Below are 6,558 nucleotides of genomic sequence, written 5' to 3'. Positions count from 1 at the left end.
TATAAACTAGCCATCATGGTGATTCCCCGAGAACTAAATGTTCCGAAAACTAGGGCCATTTTCCTGGTTGAATTCGCATCGCCATTAGGAACTCTGAATGCATTTTACCTATTGTGTCACCAAAATCTATTTTTAAAAGCTTTTTGTATAACTTTTGATCGTCTTTGGAACACAAATGAAGATATTTTAAATGAAATCTGACAGATTTCCACGCAACAGAGTTAAAGAGATTGTTAAATTAATTGAAATGTCTCATTTGATAAAGTGTAGAAATAATGACATACATTTTATCTTTATATTAGAAATGATCTTGTTTTTTTTTTGTTTTTGTTTTTTTGTTGACACCACCTACTTTGTCATATCCCTCATGGCCTTCTGAAAGTGTACTTGGGATATGAATATTAAAATTACATACATATTGCCCTTCCCATGAATACTTGTCTGTGCTTTTTTGCTGGTAATGTTTTTTTTTGTTGTTGTTGTTGTTGTTGCTCTAATTAAATTCATGATTATTAATTAAAATCACATTATTTAGTTCTGTACCTCAGTAACCCCTCAACCCCGTTAGACAAATCATTCTCCCCCCATAAAAATAATGAACATATCCTTGTGTGACATCAATAACAGGAATTAACATCATATAAGTCTTCTGAACAACATTGTGTGCAGACAGAGGCAAGTTACCACCTTCTTTTGTAACTGTAACTTATTTAGAATTGTGATATTGTGGTTGTCAAGCTCAACGACTCAACCCTGTTACATCAAATAAACATATAAATCTATTACTTGTTAAAATTATCTTTATTTCAACAATATACATGATTTCTTAATACCATGCATGCCATGTGCTCTCCTGTTATTCACTTCATGTAGAGCAGTGGCCATTTTGAGCAAAAAATAACAACCCCGTCACACTCAACCCCATTACTTCTTTGCCACGAAGCGTGCGTACATGAAAAAAAACACACACACACACACACACACACACACACACACACACACACACACACACACACACACACACACACACACACACACACACACACACACACACACACACATAGCCTACACATAAAAAGCACACGTTATGTTTTATTTTGAGGTCCTATTCAGTCATTTTATAATTTTCTAATGTATACTATGTTATTGCTGTTTTTCCTGCAGTCGGCTCAATAAAACTCAGTTGCAATTGCAATTTATATCCGTTGTCTTTCTTGGTTACATAATGAAATGCAGTGCTTATAGAAAATCTTACAGTGAATTTGAGTAAAAAAACAACTATTTATATGTTAAGCTGTATTTGTCTCTTCAACCCTGTTACCCTAGTCTCAAACCTGTCACACCTACATTTCCCTTTCAAGAGGTTTTTAAAACGCAGTGCAGCTGCACAGCAGACACCTAGCTGAGCACCTAGAGCGGTCATTGGCTGTGCTGCGGCAACTGCACGAACCTATGGCGAGGCGGCTCATGCACGCAAACTAATCAGTCTGTATTGCTGTGTCTCAGTGCGGAGCAAAAAGATAAAGATAAAGCTGATTGGCTACCTAGTGATAAGAAAAGGTATAAGACCTGAAGTTCGACCATTGCAAGTCAGATGAACAACTGCATCTAACTTTGTTGCTTGTCAATAAAGTTAATTCATCTGAAACCTGGAACTTCGACTCTTGAGAGATTTCTTTATGACCCGATTTGAGGACTTTGAATTTGCTACAACACAAGCTAGAGTGTTCGCTGTTGTGACTCTCTTTTGTAAAAGAGCAGATTTCAGGCGTTGTTCCAAATGCCTTGGGTCACCTGTGCCTCGTGCAGAGGCCCGCTCTTCGGCGGAGATCGCCACATCCTCTGCGCTGCCCGGAGTGCGATGAGATGACGCTCTCTACACTGCGGTCTCGACTGGCCAGTTTTGCCGACAACGACCTTGCATCCGTTCCTTTCCCTTTGCTCAAGCCGCGCAAAAAGAAGCGGCATTAACAAAGGATGCCAGAGGGGAAGATTACGAGTGGGCACACGCCGTCTCCGTCCCCGCATGCCTCGCTCTCTCCCAGAGAAACCCCCTCGCTGGTCCAGTTCACACAGGCGGACCAGCGCCCCTCTCAGCGAGCAGCCTGTCTTGTCTCTTTTGGGGCATCAGACGAGGAGGACGATAAGGATGACAGCCTTTCTCTCGCTGCATCCAAACACGAGGAATGGACGGGCTCCGTGACTGACCCCGCCCCCTCAACGCAAGCTAGCACAAGTGATGTGAGGTCCAGCCTCGATGCTGAGATTCTCCACGTGCTGACTAAGGCCGTTGAAGACATTGGGCTCGAGTGGTCTTCGCCCGAGGAACCCACGTGTAGCAGGTTGGACGAATGGTTCCTGCAGGGGCACCGACAGGGCCCTCAGCAGAGGCCTGTACCTTTCTTCCCTGAGGTGCACGACGAGCTAACAAAGTTGTGGAAAGCAACACATTCAGCTCGTCTAAAGCCTTAATTTTCCTGTTGAAAAAGGTCACGAGGCGATGCCTCCCCTCGAGGAAGCGGTGGCTGCACACCTCTGCCCGCTCACCGCCACGGGATAGAAAGCTAAAGCAACTCACCCGTCCAAGCCTTGCCGCGTCACTTCAGCTCTCGCCAGCCGTGCATACACTTCCGCTGGCCAAGCTGCCTCGGCGCTTCACACCATGGCTATCCTCCAAGTTCTCTAGGCCAAACTTCTCCGCTCGATGGACGAGTCTGGACCTGAAGCAGAAGCTTTCAGAGACCTGCGCAGCGCTACTGACTAAGCTCTGCGAGCTACCAAGGCAACCGCCCAGGCGATTGGCAGGAGCATGGCGAACTTGACAGTGCTTAAACATCATCTCTGGTTAAATTTAACAGAGATGAAGGATGCGGATAGGGCAGCTTTTCGTGACTCCCCTATTTCCACCACCGGTCTGTTCGGGCCAGCAGTCAAGGGTTTCACGGAACGTTATACCGAGGCTCAGAAAGCGTTGCAGGCTATGCGTCACTTCCTTACTAACCGCTCCAGCTCTGCTTCGGGCCGCCACAAAATGGCACCGCCCCGACAGCCATTAAAGCCAACGCCGCTGGTCTCCCAGCCTCGCCCAGCGACTGAGGTACACGACGGGGACCCCGACCCAAGATTGTGTTGCACCCTGAGCCTTGAAAACCTTCCTAGCCACGACGGCAGGAAGGAAAAGAGAGTGTTTAAGTCCCGCTGCAGCCAGACCAACCTCCAAGAAAGCTCTTACACATCTCCCAGTAAACAAACGGCGTTTTTACGGCGACCTAAATAAAGCACAAAAAGAGCACTTGTCTGTTTGTTCTCCCTCTGGCTCATGCTGGAAGTGTAATAAATGTAGGTCATGTGCCCACTATGAAGTATGCACCCCTGCATATAAGCACTGTTCCCAAAGTATCACAAGCACAAAGCAAAGTCTGCCAGGTCCCTATCACAAAGCGGCCCATCCCCAGACATCACTCAACCCCTAGCTATGCGGGCCAAGGCCTGGGAGGCCATCCCCGGTATATCAAAATGGGTTTTGAATATAATAAAACGAGGCTACTCGCTACAGTTCGCTCGCAGACCCCCGTGCTTTCAAGCCATGGTCGAGACAACAGTGAGAAGCGACGTGGCTCACGTCCTTCGCACCGAAGTGTCGAAAATGTTAGCAAAAGGGGCCGTAGAACCAGTCCCGTTGCCACAAAGCGAGTCGGTTGCCGTTACAAAGAAGGATGGCGGCCTCAGGCCCACCCTAGATCCAAGGCACCTGAACAAAGCGCTGATGACGCGCCCATTCAGGATGCTGACGACCAAAAAAATCTGCGCGCAAATTCGCTTGGGGGATTGGTTTTTCTCAGTAGATCCTAAAGATGCTTATTTTCACATAGATAACACCCCATCACAGGCCATTCTTGAGATTCGCTTTCGAGGGGCAGACTTATCAGTACACGGTCCTACCATTCGGTCTATCTTTAGCACCCCGTACATTTATGAAGTGCAGATGCAGCTCTCACCCCCCTTAAACACCGGGGGGTGCAAGTGTTGAACTACATCGACGATTGGCTGGTTATAGCACAATCGCGAACACAGTTAATAACTCACAGATCCTGGCTCCTCAGCCATCTAAAATGCCTAGGTATCAGGATCAATGCTTCCAAAAGCGCACTGTCTCCCAGCCAGAACATTTCCTACCTGGGAACAGTCATAAACTCTATACAAATGAGAGCGCAGCTCTCGAGAGATTTCAGAGGATGTTAGGTCTCATGGCCTCAGCATCATCAGTACTCCAGCTGGGTTTACTGTACATGCGTCCTCTTCAGCGCTGGTTAAAACATAACACTTCTGCACTGGTTAAAACTCACGCATGGCAACCGGGCCACATACGCATGCTATCCAGAGACAAAGTTCCCCCAGGGGAATGGTCGCTTCACCCGAGAGCGGTTCATCTGATATGGAGCATCTTCGGTAAGGCAGAGGTCGACCACTTTGCCTCAGAAGACAACACTCATAGCCAAACATTTTTCTCCAAAGACAGGGATGCGCTTGCCCATGATTGGCCGGGCCGCCGGCTAATGCTGTATGCATTCCCTCCGGTCTCGATGCTTCCTCAGGTCATAGAACGGATCAGAGAGAGCAAGTGTACAGTGCTCTTGATAGGCCCTCTCTGGAAGAACCAGCTATGGTTCTCCGAGTTCACTCAGTTGCTAGAAACAGCCCCATGGCCGATTCCGCTGACGAGAGACCTCCTCTCGCAGGCGAACGGAAGGATCTGGCATCCCCGTCCCGACTTGTGGGCTCTATGTATGGCCCCTCAATGGATACCCAGGGACCTCACAGAAGGGGTGCTGAAAACCATTACTGAAGCTAGAGCTCCCTTGACCAGGCATCGTTACGCTTTAAAATGATCAGTGTTCTCCGGCTGGTACACAGCTCGGAACCTGGACCCCTACTCAGTTCAGTTCAGTTCAGTTTATTTGTCATTGTTACAGGATAACAACGAAATGTTGTTAGAGCAAAAACAGACAGGCATATAGTTTTAAGATGTCCACCCATTTACCTTATCAATATGTCCCCATAAATTAAATTAAATTAAATTAAATTAAATTAAATTACCAATGACTTGTACCTAATTTAACTCCCCATAAATACCCCTAGAAGACCCCATAAAGTGCTATGTCCAGTAAAGTGCATGGTGCAATTAATAAATATAATAGAGGTAAGGTTGTTGGAGTGTTTTTGCAGCAATGCAAAGTCCAGGTCACAGATTTTGAGGGTGTATGGACAGAGACATTATGTCACAGAGGGATGTCCGATGGGGAATGGGGGGGTAGACTGCCCATTAAGCAGCCTGACTGCATGGGGGTAAAGACTGTTGGCCAGCCTGCTGGTTTTGGCCCTGATGGACCTATATCTTCTCCCCGAAGGCAGTAGTTGGAAGAGGTGATGTGCTGGATGTAAATGGTCCTGGAGGATGTTCTTCACTCGGTTCATGCAGCGGGAGGTGTACACAGTTGGAATATCTGGGAGGATGACCCCAATGATCTTTCCTGCGGCTCTCCCCACTCTGTGTAGGGCCTCCTTCTCTGTGCTGGTGCAGGCAGCAAACCACACCAGTAACCTGTAGGTCAACACACTCTCCACTGCACAGTGGTAAAAGTTGACCATGAGTCTCTGGGGCAGTTTTGCCCACCCCAGCTTCCTGAGGAAAAAGAGGTGCTGTTGGGCCTTCGCTGTGGCAGAGGCGATGGTTTTCCCCCACGACAGATCCTCCGTCACAGTCACACCTAAAAACTTAAAACTAGAGACCCTCTCCACCACCTCATTCCCAATGAGGAGTGGAGAGTGGTTTAACTGTCCAGTCTTGCGGAAATCCACAATGATTTCTTTGGTTTTCTTTGTGTTGAGGGTCAGGTTGTTGCTGCTGCACCATGCCGCCAGCAGTTGGACCTCTCGCCTGTATGCAGTCTCGTTATTCCCGGTGATGAGGCCGAGCACTGTTGTGTCGTCGGCAAATTTTATTACGTAGTTGGATGGGGAGGAAGAACTGCAGTCGTGTGTGAAAAGTGTGTAGAGAAGTGGGCTGAGCACACATGTGGAGTACAGAAAATTCTCTCCTTTTTACAAGAGCTATTAAACGTGGGGCGTTCCCCATCCACGCTCAAAGTATATGTAGCGGCAATAGCAGCATTTCACGCTAATGTGGCTGGGCAATTACTGGGAAGAAGCGACCTGGTCGTGCGCTTCCTCAAAGGGGCCAGAAGTCTAAACCCACCTCGACCCCCCTCCGTGCCTGTCTGGGACCTCTCCATGGTCCTGGAGGCCATGAAAGGAGCCCCATTTGAGCCGCTTCTGCTCGCTGACCTGAAGCCTCTTTCACTCAAAACTGCTCTCTTGCTGGTGCTAGCATCAGTCAAGTGAGTAGGTGATTTGCAAGCGCTTTCAGTAAGTGCTTCCTGCCTTGAATTCGGGCCTAACAACTCCAGAGTTCCTAAAGTGCTCTCCACTCCGTTTAGAGCTTAGGTAATTTCACTGCCAGCTCTTCCCTCGTCAGAGGATGAACGAGATGCGAATTTG

The sequence above is a fragment of the Leuciscus leuciscus genome, assembly GCF_965113295.1.
Source record: "Leuciscus leuciscus genome assembly, chromosome: 15".
Taxonomy (NCBI): Eukaryota; Metazoa; Chordata; class Actinopteri; order Cypriniformes; family Leuciscidae; genus Leuciscus; species Leuciscus leuciscus.
This window is presented reverse-complemented; position numbering follows the sequence as displayed.